Source organism: Cupressus sempervirens, chromosome 11, assembly GCF_028749045.1.
Source record: "Cupressus sempervirens isolate cs-2001-9-10 chromosome 11, ASM2874904v1, whole genome shotgun sequence".
NCBI lineage: Eukaryota > Viridiplantae > Streptophyta > Pinopsida > Cupressales > Cupressaceae > Cupressus > Cupressus sempervirens.
The window spans coordinates 502,164,261-502,177,520 of NC_143128.1; the positions used below are offsets into that span (position 1 = coordinate 502,164,261).

The following is a 13,260-nucleotide window of genomic DNA, read 5'->3' on the forward strand; positions in this document are numbered from 1 at the left end:
AATAAGTAGTCTAGGTGGTCAATTGGAAGAAGAAATGGTCATCAATAAATACTTAAGAACTCTAATCCCTATTTATGCTATTAGAGTTTCAGCCATCCAAGAGCTAAGGTGTGTACAAGGAAACACACTAACCTTTGAAGGAATAGTGGGAAGACTTACTGCATTTGAGATATCCAATTTTGATAACTATAGACCTAAGAATCTTGAATCTACTTTCAAGGCCAAGATGATAATAAGATGATCATAAAAGACATTGAGGAGGAGACATCAAGAAAAAAGAGAAGAAAAGGAAAACATGCATCCAGTGATAGCAGTACAGAACAGCTAGATGTGGAATAGTTGGAAGCACTATTGGCCAGGAGATTCCATAGAGGAAAAGGTAAGCTCCCTATCATATATTTCAATTGCAATAAAGTAGATCATATTGCTGCAAGATGTACACAGAAGAAGAACTACAAAGAAGGAAACAAGAACAAGAACAAGAGAGAAGATGATAGCAAAGATTACAAGGAGAAAGGAAAAAGATGCTACATTGTTGAAGAAGATTCTAATGAGAATGATGATTAAGTAGTCTATGTAGCCATGAAGGATGAATCAGGCAAAGAATAAGATGAAGCAACAACATTGGTTACCTATGTCAACAAGAATGACAAGTGGGTAATAGATAGTAGGCACTTACATCACATGATAGGAGATAAAAGTGAGTTCATTACCCTCACTCAATATGATGGAAATAGTGTTAGATTTGGTAATGATGCTCCATGTCAAATCAAAGGAAAAGGATCTATTAAAATCATAGAGAAAATTTCATGTGATAATGCATACTATGTTGAAGGATTGAATTACCACTTGTTGAGTGTATCATAGTTAGGTGATGTGGGTTGCAAAGTTGAATTTGGAAACAAAACTACTAAGATCTATGACACTGATGGAAAGTTGATAGAAAAAGGTGAACAAACTAGGAGTAATATATTTTACCTAGATATGGAAGATGCAACATATATTGTTATTAGATTTGATGATGTGTGGTTATGTCATAAAAGGTTGTGTCATGTTTATTTTTATAATCTGGTTAGCATCAGCAAGAAAAAGAAAGTTAGAGGGTTGCCCAAGTTGAAGAAACCTAAAAATACAATGTGCAAACAATGTTAACTAGGGAAGATGACCAAGTCTAGTTTCAAAAGCAAAACATAAACTTCCAAAGAAGTACTAGAGTTAGTCCATATAGACTTATGCGGTCCAATAGAAGTACAAAGCTACCTAGGAGATAGATAAATAATGCTATTTGTAGATGACTATTCTAGGATGATGACTGCTATGTTTTTAAAGCAAAAATCTGATGCACTTCAAATGTTTAAGTGATATTTGGCCAGAGTTGAGAAGGAAATAGGAAAGAATTTGAAATGCCTAAGGTTAGACAAAGGAGGTGAGTTCACATCAAAAGAGTTTGAAATATTTTGCAATGACAAATGTATCAAAAGGAAAACATTAGTACCAAAAACTCCACCATAGAATGGTATTGCTGAAAGAAGGCATAGGTCAGTGATTTACTGTACTAGAACCTTGATGATGGAGAAAAATGTTGCACTAAAATACTAGAGAGAAGTTGTAAGTACTATAGTCTACACACTGAATAGAGTTCAAGTCAAGAAAGGTACAAATGCAACACCTTTTGAATAATAGTATGGTCATTCACCCAATGTTAAATATTTCAAAGTATTTGGTTGCAAATGTTATATTCTTAAAGATACTAGAAATGGCAAGTTTGATGCAAAAAGTGATAAAGGAATATTCCTTGGATATTCCACTAGAAGTAAGGCATATAAGTTTTTGAATACTAACACTAACAAGATTGTGGAGAGTGCAAATGTAAATTTTGATGAGCATGTAGAAGTTCAAGTTGATGAGTCCAAGCAATCAGAGGATTATAGATCCTTTGTATACTTCTATGAAGGAATGACTGTTGAAGACAATGTTGCAAATCAAGTTGGGAGTCAGCAAAAAATTTCAGTATCTGTTGAGTCTCAGCCTGTGAATGTTGAGCTACATTCAGAAGCCAAGCTGCAGAATGTAGAAAATGCACATTTTGATTCTGAAAATAGCATACATGAAAGAAATGATAAAGTGTTAGATGAAGAAGAACAAAATGACTCTGAAGCTAAAGGATCAAACATGGAAAGAAGGACAGAACCAAGGTTAGCCAAGTATGTGAGAAGACATCACCCTACAGATCAAATCATTGGTGACAAGGATGCCAAACCAATGATAAGGAATAGACTGAGAAATGAATCATCTCTGCTGAGCAAGGTTGAACCTAAAATAGTGAAAGATGCACTACAAGATGATGAATGGTATGAAGCCATAGAAGAAGAGATAGATCAGATTGAGAAAAATGAAACATGGTCTCTAGTTCCTAGACCAACTGATAAGAATGTGATTGGTACCAAATGGGTGTTGAGAAAAAAACTTGATGATAATGACGAGATAACAAGAAACAAAGCCAAACTAGTAGGCTATGCACCAGAAGAAGGACTAGATTATGGGGAAACATTTTCCCCTATTGCAAGAATGGAATGAGTAGGAGCATTACTTGCATATGTTGCATAAAAAGGTTTCAAAATCTACCAAATGGATGTGAAGTCTACTTTTCTAAATGGTATACTGGAAGAGGAAGTCTACATAAAACAACTAGAGGGATTTGTTGATGAGAAGAACAAGGGCATTTTCTGCAAACTGCACAAAGCACTTTATGGATTGAAGCAAGTACCTAGGGCATGGTATGAGAGGTTGCAAAAATATCTTGTGAAGATAGGATTTGAGAGAACAGATGATGATAACAACTTATACATCAAAGCTAAAGAAGGTAAAGACATTTTGATATTAGAAATCTTTTTTGATGATATAATATTTGGAGGAAAAGATGTTCTTTGCAAAGATTTTGCTGATCAAATGAAACATGAATTTGAGATGTCAATTTTTGGAGGAATCAAATTCTTTTTTGGATTGCAAGTACATCAATTGAAGCATGGCATATTTGTGACCCAATCTAAATACATCAAGGAGATACTCAAAACATTTAGGTTAGAAGAGTCAAAACCAGTTAGCACACCAATGGCAACTAGACATAAGCTATCTAAGAATGATGAATCTACTGAAGTAAATCAAACATTGTATAGATCAATGATTGGAAAGATGCAATATATTGTACATAGTAGACTAGACATTGCATTGGCTATTGGAATAGTGGCAAGATTTTTTGCAAATCCAAGAGAAAATCACTTAATGGCAGTAAAGAGAATACTAAGGTACCTGAAAGGAACTGATGACTTTGGTTTGTACTACAAGAGGAGTGAAAAATTTGAACTGAGAGCCTACACTAATGTAGATTGGGGAGGAAACATTGATGATAGAAAAATCACCAGTGGAGGAGCACTTTTCTTAGGAAAGAGGTTGATTACATGGACGAGTAAAAAGCAAAGCTACACCTTGCAGTCCACTATTGAAGCTGAATATGTTGCAGCTATGATAAATTGCACCAATATTGTATGGATCAAACATTTGTTGCAAGGTATGAAGGAAGAGGTAACTAAGCTTGTGATACTTTATTGTGATAATACAAGTGCTATCAACATATCAAAGAACCTTTTAATGCATGCTAAAACCAAACATATTGCAATCAAGTATCACTATGTAAGAGAGTTGGTGGAAGACAAACAAGTAAAGATGGAATATGTTAGCTCAAAGGAATAGATTTCTAACATCTTCAAAAAAGCACTACCTAAAGATGCTTTTGAGTATCTTAGAGGTAAGGCTACTTGAAGAAAAAGAAAGACTGCCCTACATCAAATAAGTTGATAGTTGAAAACCTTACACACTGATGTAGAGGATGTTTACTTTGGGAAATATGCCTAAAGTAGTAGAAGTGCCGAAGTCCCAAATCAATCACAAGAAAGGTGATAGAGGGAGAAATTGAATGAACCTACAAGAGCTACACTTGCATATTAAGATGCTAATATGTCTTTGGAATTGTTTTCAAAGAGGGAGAAATAACAAAAAATTGATCAGATAGGAGTTGTGATGAAAGAAGATAGAAAGAAGAAGTTGACTAAAGTAATTAGAAGTTGATCAGAACAACAAAAGATGAGCAATACAGAGGGGAAAAACACAACACAAGGGAACACCATCAAAAAGGGAGAAGTAGAAATGAAGCAATCAGAATAGTAGAGAAAGATGTGAAGTTACAATTTACTTTTTGGTATTTGACTTACTATTCTAACCTAGTTAGTTTGTGGTTGAATAGTTTAGTCTGATGGTTGATTAGTTTGGTTTGCCATCAATGCCAAAGAGGGAGATTGTTGCAAAGAAAGAAGATTGTTGTTTTCAATCATTTTTTTGTCTTTGATGTCAAACTTGCTACTTGTAGGAATGACATTTTCTTATAAGATCCAAGTACTATCACTTAGTTGATTGATGAAAAGGATTTGATCAATAAGATGTAACAAGAGTACCTACGAGAAAGGTTGAGTTATGATGTTGTAATGAAGTGCAAGGATTAGTTAAGACAATGGTTAAGTGATGTATTGATAACATACTCAAAGATACAGAGGTTGGTCACACTTAGAAATATTGGAGGAAGAAGTTGTAACAAGGTTGATAGCAAAGTTTAAACTAAGATCATTAGTGGGTGCTAAGAAAGTTAGTTGAAGATGAGAAAATTCTTAGTTGGAGCCAAGTAATAGAAAATTCTAGTGTCTATCGAGTGATCTTCAGGTGCTGAGTGAAGATTAGGTGCTAAGCATCAGAAAATCTTAGTTGGTGTCGAGTGATCTTCAGGTGCTGAGGATCAAGAAAAACATAGTTGATGTCGAGTAACACAGTATGTGCCAAGCACCAATATTTCAATAGTGCCAAGCTGCTGCATTATTTCAAATGATGAAGATTTGCCAAATCTAAGCTAACAAAGTGGTTACCTTGAATTTTGTGAACGAGTTGGAAGATAAGGATGATGAGTTGGTGGCATAGAAATCTATGTAAACTATTTTTTGGGAAAATTCTAAAGGATTATCCAAGAATGTTCTAGATGAAACAAAATATGGTTTAGATGCAATGAATCCTACCTAATCCATGCGAATTGAAATTAAAGAATGGAAGAATCGAGCAGGAAAAGGAACTCCAAGACTTCTATTTAAGAAGTCATAGACCAAGAAGCAAAGTGTTGTTGATACTATTTTTCTGAAGAGCCAAACTACAAAGTGGTCAAAAGGGTGTCAAGGAGAAAACATCTAGGAGAAGGAAGAGCACAAAGTATTTTCTTCTATGAGTGGTCATGAAGAGATGATTACATTGGTACATTGAGAAGGAAGACTCAAGAATACTAAGCTTCAAAGGAGGAAAAGCTATCAAAGTTGCAGAGATTGAAGGCTAGGCAATGGTATGAGCTGAGAAGAGATTTCAGATCTGCAAGATAAGTTGTATGTTGTAGTCAGGACAAAATTTTCTAATACTCTCTAGCAATTGTATTAGATCTAGAAAATCCTATGGACTTAGGTTGGCCTAACAAATATTTTTAAATCCTTTAATAGGGTGGCATTCCAAGTGAATGTTCTAAAGTCCTGTAACTGGGCCCACTTCTAACAGGGTGGTTAAATCCTCTAACAAGGTCACATTTGATAGGATGTTGTAATCCTTTGACAAGGTAGGCCTTTCACAGGGCATCACTTCAGAAGAGTGAGAATTGAGTAGCATATTACTGGTGATTTTTCCCAAATTGGGTTTCCACATAAATCACTATGTTATGTCTTGATTTCTTATGTGTTATGCTTGCATATTGATTTACAGTAACTTGTTGGTTAGAAAAATTAAATCTTGGATGAATGAATAGTTGAATGGGCTCATGATACTTAGTGAAAAGTTTGAATAATACATTTGGACCTTAAATAATTGATTCACCCCCCCAAAGCAATTCTAACAATCTTTTCTTTAAAAAAATTACTACTCTATTGAAATACAAAAGTTTGACCAATAAAATTAATTTTCTTTTCAAAAAAGAGCTAGTAGTCTTAAAAATATATTGAATTTCTTATAGATTCTAATATTATGGGGAGCTTCTTCACTTTAGAGCATTCCTACTCTACCAAGGCTTCTTCTAGCCTATCTATCTAGGGTTCCTATCTCAACCACAACTATGCATCTTTTGACCTAGTAAGCCAAAAATCCACCAAATTCATTCCGAGGGTCAAAATCAAGTTGGCACCATGTTTCTATGGTTCTTGATGGTCTTCACTCTATTTTTCATCCTTTGGGTAGGTCTATCATACCCACAACTCCAAATTGCCATGTTTACTCGTGTAGCCTAAGAGCCCCTATTAGCCCTCCTAAAAACAAGGAACATGAAATAAATCACAAAATATCTTAACAATGCTTGTTGAATCTTGCAAGACTTTGTTTCCAATTGACCTAGGCTTAAATATTTTCTAGGTCTTAGATCTCTCTGGTATTCATACTGTACAATTCCAGTTTACCCTATTTTTAGGGTTTAATGGGCATTGGAAACAAAACTCTTACAAAATTCTCTAACCTTTGTATCAAACCTTCTCATCTAGTCTAAGGAATCTTAACATCCTTCTCTACCATTTCCCATCCAATATTATCATTTGTCAATCATCTATTTCATTTAAAACTCATTTACAAGCCTTCATTGCACCTTGCCAAGCCTTTCTTGCTTGCCTAGGGCTTGCTTGTAAAAATGGCCAACAGACTCCCGCACTCTCCAAAATGGATATTTACAAATTATATATATACCATTACTTGATTCCCAAATTCCATGTTTAATTTAACGATGGGAACTCAAGCTTTGGTCATTTTAAATGAACCCTATCGAAACTGGGTAGCAGGAAGGAAGAATATAACTAATTTTGCAAATATAGGTAAATGATAACTAATGATCAAAAAAGTGTGAATAGAATGAATAAATCAATCCAAGAATCTATTCCATTAAAAATATAAAGTTCTTCAATCAAGTTCCTTTGTTCAATCCTTCAAACTATGTTTTTTGTCAAGCAAAACTCTCCTTCACGCATATGGTGTATGTACAACTTCCTATCCAACCCTTGGAAATGAGTAGGAAGGTGTTTATATTGGTTTTTTTCCACCACCTTTCCCTTTGTTTTGATCCATAAATATCTATGTTGCTCATTCTTCCAAACTGTCCAAAAATTGCAAAGTTGTCAATGAGCAACTTTTTGACAACTTTGCAATTTTGCAAACTAAGCCTTCAAACTTGACTAGTTGGTTTTCAAAACTCATAAAATTAACCTAGGACCTATAATGACCTCCTTTGAATATTTATTTCCCAATTTTAGGCATTTAATTTTTTTTTACCTCATAGAGCTACCTTAAGCAAGTTTTAGGCTTGGTAGGACCTAGTTGGTCAAAACTTGACTCATACTCCACACTTACCTAACCACACCTCCTAAACCTATCTTGGGAATTTAAATGTAGTTCTTATTCTCTAAATGGTTAGTTAGGCTATTTACAAAACAAAATTTTACTTGGGGTTTCACCTTACCCTAGGCACTCCTACACCATTCCCCCCTACAAGAAGAAGCTTAAGGTACTTGGGGGAAATGAACTCTTTGTTGATGCCATGCTTCTTGAAATCTCTCTCAAAAATCCAAGTTACTTCAATTTGATGTGTGTCTAACCATTTCACTAGATTTCTTTATAAACCTTGTTCCTTGTACTCTTTTTCACCCTGGAATCCAATATCCTCTCCATTTGTGGTTGCTTCCTTTCAGGTACCTACAGGTCTAGGATATCCTTTCTTGGATCTTCCTGATACTATGCTTCATCCCCCTTGGAACTTTTTAAGGTATTAGGTCCTTGAAATTGAATATGGGAGAGATATCCATGTCTTTTGGTAAGTCTACTTTGTAAGTATTGGGTCCATACTTCTCAAGTACCTTGCATGGACCAATCATCTTCATGTACAACTTGCTAGGGATTCCCTTCTTTAATATGGATTTGTTCAAATAAACCATCACCAATTATCCCACTTGAAACTATAGCTCTCTTCTCCCCTCATCCTTATTCTCCTTCAACTTCTAATTTGCCTCCACTAAGGTTTTCTTAACTTGATCATGCACCTCTTTCATAGACTACACAAAGTCATCAACATGCCCACTGATGTTGTCATGTGTTGGTAAGTGTCTTAACTTCATTATGCCCCTTGGATGAGTGTCATACACTTTGTGAAATTGTCTTGATTCTATTTTCCTATTCTTACTATCATTGTAGACAAATTATGTCTGAGGTATGACTTTCTCCCAACTCTATCCATACTCCTTGGCAAGACACCTTGTAAGGTTTCCTAGGACCCTATTGATGACCTCTATCTACCCATCTATTTGGGGATGGTAGGTAGAACTATGAGCTAGGTTTGTTCCCATCATCTTGCATATGGTCTTCTAGAAGTGCCCCATAAATTTGACATCTTTGTCAATAACTATGCTCCTGGGTAAACCATGTATTCTAACCACCTACTTAAAGAAAATATTGGCTATATTGTGTTTATAATGTTTTTCTTTGCATGGGATGAAATGGATCATCTTGTTGAACCTATCTACCACCAAAAACACATTATCTAACCCTTTCCTATTCCTTGGTAATGCTACTATGAAGTCCATGTTGATGCATTCCCAAGGCCTATTAGGAATAGGTAGAGGTTGGTAAAGTTCTACATTGGATGGAGTTTCCTTTTCCTTCTGACATATTTCATATTATTCCACATACCGCCTCACATCCCTTTACATCTTGGGCTAGTAGTACAACCTTTCCACAAGGTCTAGGGTCTTATTAAGGCCAAAATTCCTACTCATGCCTCCATTATGATTTTCTTGTATGAGAGTTTCCCTCATAGATCCCCTTGGGATGCACAACTACTAACCCTTAAACAATAGCCCATTTTGTAAAGTATATTTAGAAAAGTCACTGTGGAAATGATTTTCAAAGTTAGTACACACTTTGTAGGCCTCTGAAAAATTAATGTCCTCCTCATATAAGTCATTGAATCCATCTAGACATATGCTCTATAACTTGACTTCTTGTACTGTCAACAACCTCCTACTCAAGGCATTTTCCAACTTATTGTTTGTACCCTTCTTGTGTTTGATGGTGAAAGTGTAGGACTAAAAGAACTCCAACCATTTAATGTGTCTCAAGGTTAGATTCTCTTGTTAGTTGATAAATCTTAATGCTTGGTTGTTAGTAAATACAAAAAACTCCTTAGCCAATAGGTAATGCCTCCACTTCTTAAGGGCTTGAATAAGTGAATAGAGCTCTAGTCATATATTGAATACCTTGTCTTGGCTTCATTAAGCCTCTCATTGAAAAATGTTGTTGGCCTGCCCTCTTGGCTTAAAACTTCCCCAACTACTATGTTACTAGCATCACACTCCAACACAAATTATTGAGATAATGGGTGTTGCACACATTGCATAATATTTTCATATTTTATTATTTTATTTTATTATGTAATGTTTTACCTAGATGGACATGCAACATGTAAAGATTCCCATGGGATATACTTGATGAGTTGTATTGTAACATTGTGAAAATATTTGATGTAATTATTTAATATTGGGAAAAGAATTAAATGCCCAATATTAAATGTGGGGTCAGTGGGTTAGGTAGCAGATGGTTTTAGCACATGGTTTATGTAATACCACTTAGTGGTTTTGTGGGACTTGCTACTATATAAGCAGCCACAAGGGTAGTTGTTGTTGAGAGAGTAAGAGAAAGAAAGGAAAGAGTCGAGCAGGACAAGGCTTGACAGGTTAGCCAAGGGAGCATTTGTGAAGCTTGGAAGCATGGCATGGGATGTGTAGATTCATGCTTGTTCACATAGTTTTCTCGATTGTGGATATGGCCATGAAGGCTTCCATGGTTGTATGGCAATGGTATTTTTCGCTGAATAATACATGGTGATGGATGCCTTTGGAGGCTGGGTTTTTCCCTCAATGAGGGTTTCCCAGGGTATATCTTATGTCACAATCTTGTGGGTATGTCATCTATTCTCTTGCATGTGGATTTTAATTCTGTGTTTATTTCAGATCTATTATGGGTTATGTGGAAACGGTTATATTCTTTATTGCCAAGTTTCCTTACACAAATGACTTCTCAAAACTAGACAAAACCAATGTTGATTGAATTGCCACTTCCTTCTTCAACCTCTCAAAACTTTCATCCGTTGCTTTAGTCCATGTGAACTTGATCTTCATACCTCCTTTGATGGTGTCATTCATTGGTGCAAAAATCTCACTAAGCCTCCTCACAAACTTCCTATAAAAATTTTCTAGGCCATGGAAACTTTTGACCTTAGTAGAAGATCTAGGAGTAGGTCAACTCAATATTGCCTCCACCTTGTCCTTTTCCATTTTCATATTCCCTTGGTATACTACAAAACCCAAATACACTAGATCCTCTTTTATGAACTCACTCTTTTCAAGGTTCACTATCAACTTTTCCTCTTGAAGCTTCTTCAACACCATTTCTAGGTGCTTCATATGCTTCTCCTTTGTCTTACTGAAGATTACGGTGTCAACCAAATACACTACAAAAAATACTCCTATGTAGTCTTTCAAGACCTCATTTATGACTCTCATGAAGGTGGTTGGAGTGCTGGTAAGGCCAAATGGAATTACCAACCACTCATAGACACCCTTAGTAGTCTTAAATGCAAATTTCCATTCATCACCCTCCTTTATCCTAATCTGATAAAAGCCACTCTTGAGATCAATTTTGGAAAAGTATCTAGCTCCACCTAGATAGTCCATTAGATTTTCTATCCTAGGAATAGGAAATCTATATCTAATTTTGATTCAATTAATTTCCCTAGAATCAATACACATTCTCTGCTTACCTCCCTTTCTAGGTGCTAGGACAACTAGTACTACACATGGAATGATGCTCTTCCTAATTAGTCCCTGATCATGTAGCTCTTGGACTTTTCTTGTAATTTCTTTTTTATGCTTGGGTGTCATCTTGTATGTAAATTTGTTTAGCAGTGATGCCCATGGTGTGAATTCAATTTTATGACTTATGGCTCTCTTTGGAGGTAATTTTGGTGGTGCTTCATCACAAATTATATCTTTGAACTAATCCAATAGGTTATGTACCCTGCAAGTAAGAATGTTTGTGAAGATGGCTTCTCGTCCTTGGGCTTCACCATAATGGCATACCCAACTCCTTAATTTTCCTTCAAGTCCTTGAGGAACTCTTTCCCACTCATTAGTAATTTCTTAGTAGTAGCCTTCTCTACCTTATCTTCTTCTACTATGGACTCTATCCTATAGGTAACTCGATCCTTCTTAAAAGAGCACTTGTTCTCCTTTCCATGATGCATTGCCTCAGTTTCATAGTGGCAAGGTCTTCCTAATAGCAGATGGAAATCATCCATGCAAGCACATCATATAGGATCTTATCTCAATACTTACCAATGGTGATGTCTACCCATACTTGTTCATTCACTAGTATATTCTACCCCTTATTCAACCAAGTCACTTTATAAGGACACACATGTGGAATCTTTGTTAGACCAAGTTTCTATACTACCTCCTTTGACAAGACTTTATTACTAGACCATGAGTCTATGATCACTTTTCATACCTTACCTAGTATTTTGCATATATTTATAAATAGTGCTCTTCTCTGCTTGGGTTCCTCCTTTACTAGCTCCTTAACCATGACTATCCTCAACATGATATTTTCACCCTTCTCTATGTCAAAGTCCACTTCTTCTTTTTTATTATTTTCCTCTTGGATATAAATGATCTTCTTCTCACTATAAGATGATGGTGCCTTCTCTAGACATATGCAAGCAGGATGCCCCAAATTGCCACAATTGCAACGATTCATATTTTTTAAATGTGAGCCTCTACTACTACTCCCATATCTACCTCTCCCACCATTATTGGATCCTCTTCCTCTACTAGAGCCTCCCCTTTGACTAGTCTCAATTGTCTTCTCATTCTATTTGGAATCTCCATAGCTCCTTTGTTCATTGTTCCTCCCACTAGAACCACCTCTTGACCCACCTCTGAAGTCTTTACCTCTACGCCTACTTTTGGAACTTGGGTCCCATTTCTTCCTCAATTTACCTTCCATTTTCCTAGCCATTTGAAAATATCTCTATAATGTGGTGAGATAAAAAATCTCAATTCATCCTGAATAGACCACTTTAGGCCATTTAGGTACCTTCCATCTTGATGCTCTCTACCTTTTGTACCCTTGACATTAGAGCTAATTGTTGAAACTCCCCAGTATATGTAGCCACATCAAGATCCTTCTACTTGAGATTTTTCCTCTACTTGTGAATCTAAATCTCATAACATTCTATCAAATAGGTCTCCTTTATCTTTGCTACCATAGGCTTCAAATTGGCTATTGGTTTCTTCCCTTCACTCTATCTTTCCTCTTGCACAAACTTCCACCAAGTCAATGTCAGTCCCTTCAATCTCGACTTTGAAAATCTCACCTTTAGAGCCCTTGTTTTCCCTTCACATTCAAATTAATTTTCAATATTCTCAATCCATTCTAGGACCACCTCTGCCTCTGTCTTGCCATGGAATAATGATACATATTCAAGATTCTTTCATCCAAATCCTTTGAGGGCTTTGATGAATGGGTCTTTCTCATCGTGTGGAGAATTAGGTTTAGGTATTTCATCCTCCAAGCTCAAATTCTCTTTACCCTTGCTAAAGTCTTCAACTTCTTTTGCCTGGGCTACATCTTCCATCTCTTTCAACTTATCTTTCATCTGTTCTATGGCATCATCAAGAAGCCTAGTTCTCTCCTCTATGAGATTCTTCTGCTCATCTACCTCCTTATCCAACTTTGTACTAGTAACCATCCATGAAGATCCACTTGATTTAGTAGAATACATCATAACACCACAAGTCACAATCTTATGGCTCTAATACCACTTTGATGGGGAGCTTTTTCACTCTAGAGCTTTCCTACTCATCGAGGCTTTTTCTAGCCTAGCTAGGGTCCCTATCCCAATCCTAACCTAGAGGACTCACTTCCAATCCCCTATCTCCAAGAAACTCACCAATCAACCTACGTTTCACTCCTCCTCACTCCACAACCCTACCTATGCATCTTTTGATCTAAGGAGATAAAAATCCACCAAGTGCATTCCAACAGTCAAAATCAAGTTGGCACCATCCTTTTGTGGTTCTTTATGCTCTTCACTCCATTCTA

The 13,260-nt window shown here is 36.1% G+C and overlaps 1 pseudogene; it reads right to left on the reverse strand.

Moving 5' to 3' along the window:
• LOC149530565 (actin-related protein 4-like) overlaps nt 1–12,940 on the reverse strand; it is a 157,340-nt pseudogene extending 144,400 nt beyond the window's left edge.
• Between the last annotated feature and the right edge of the window lie 320 nt (nt 12,941–13,260).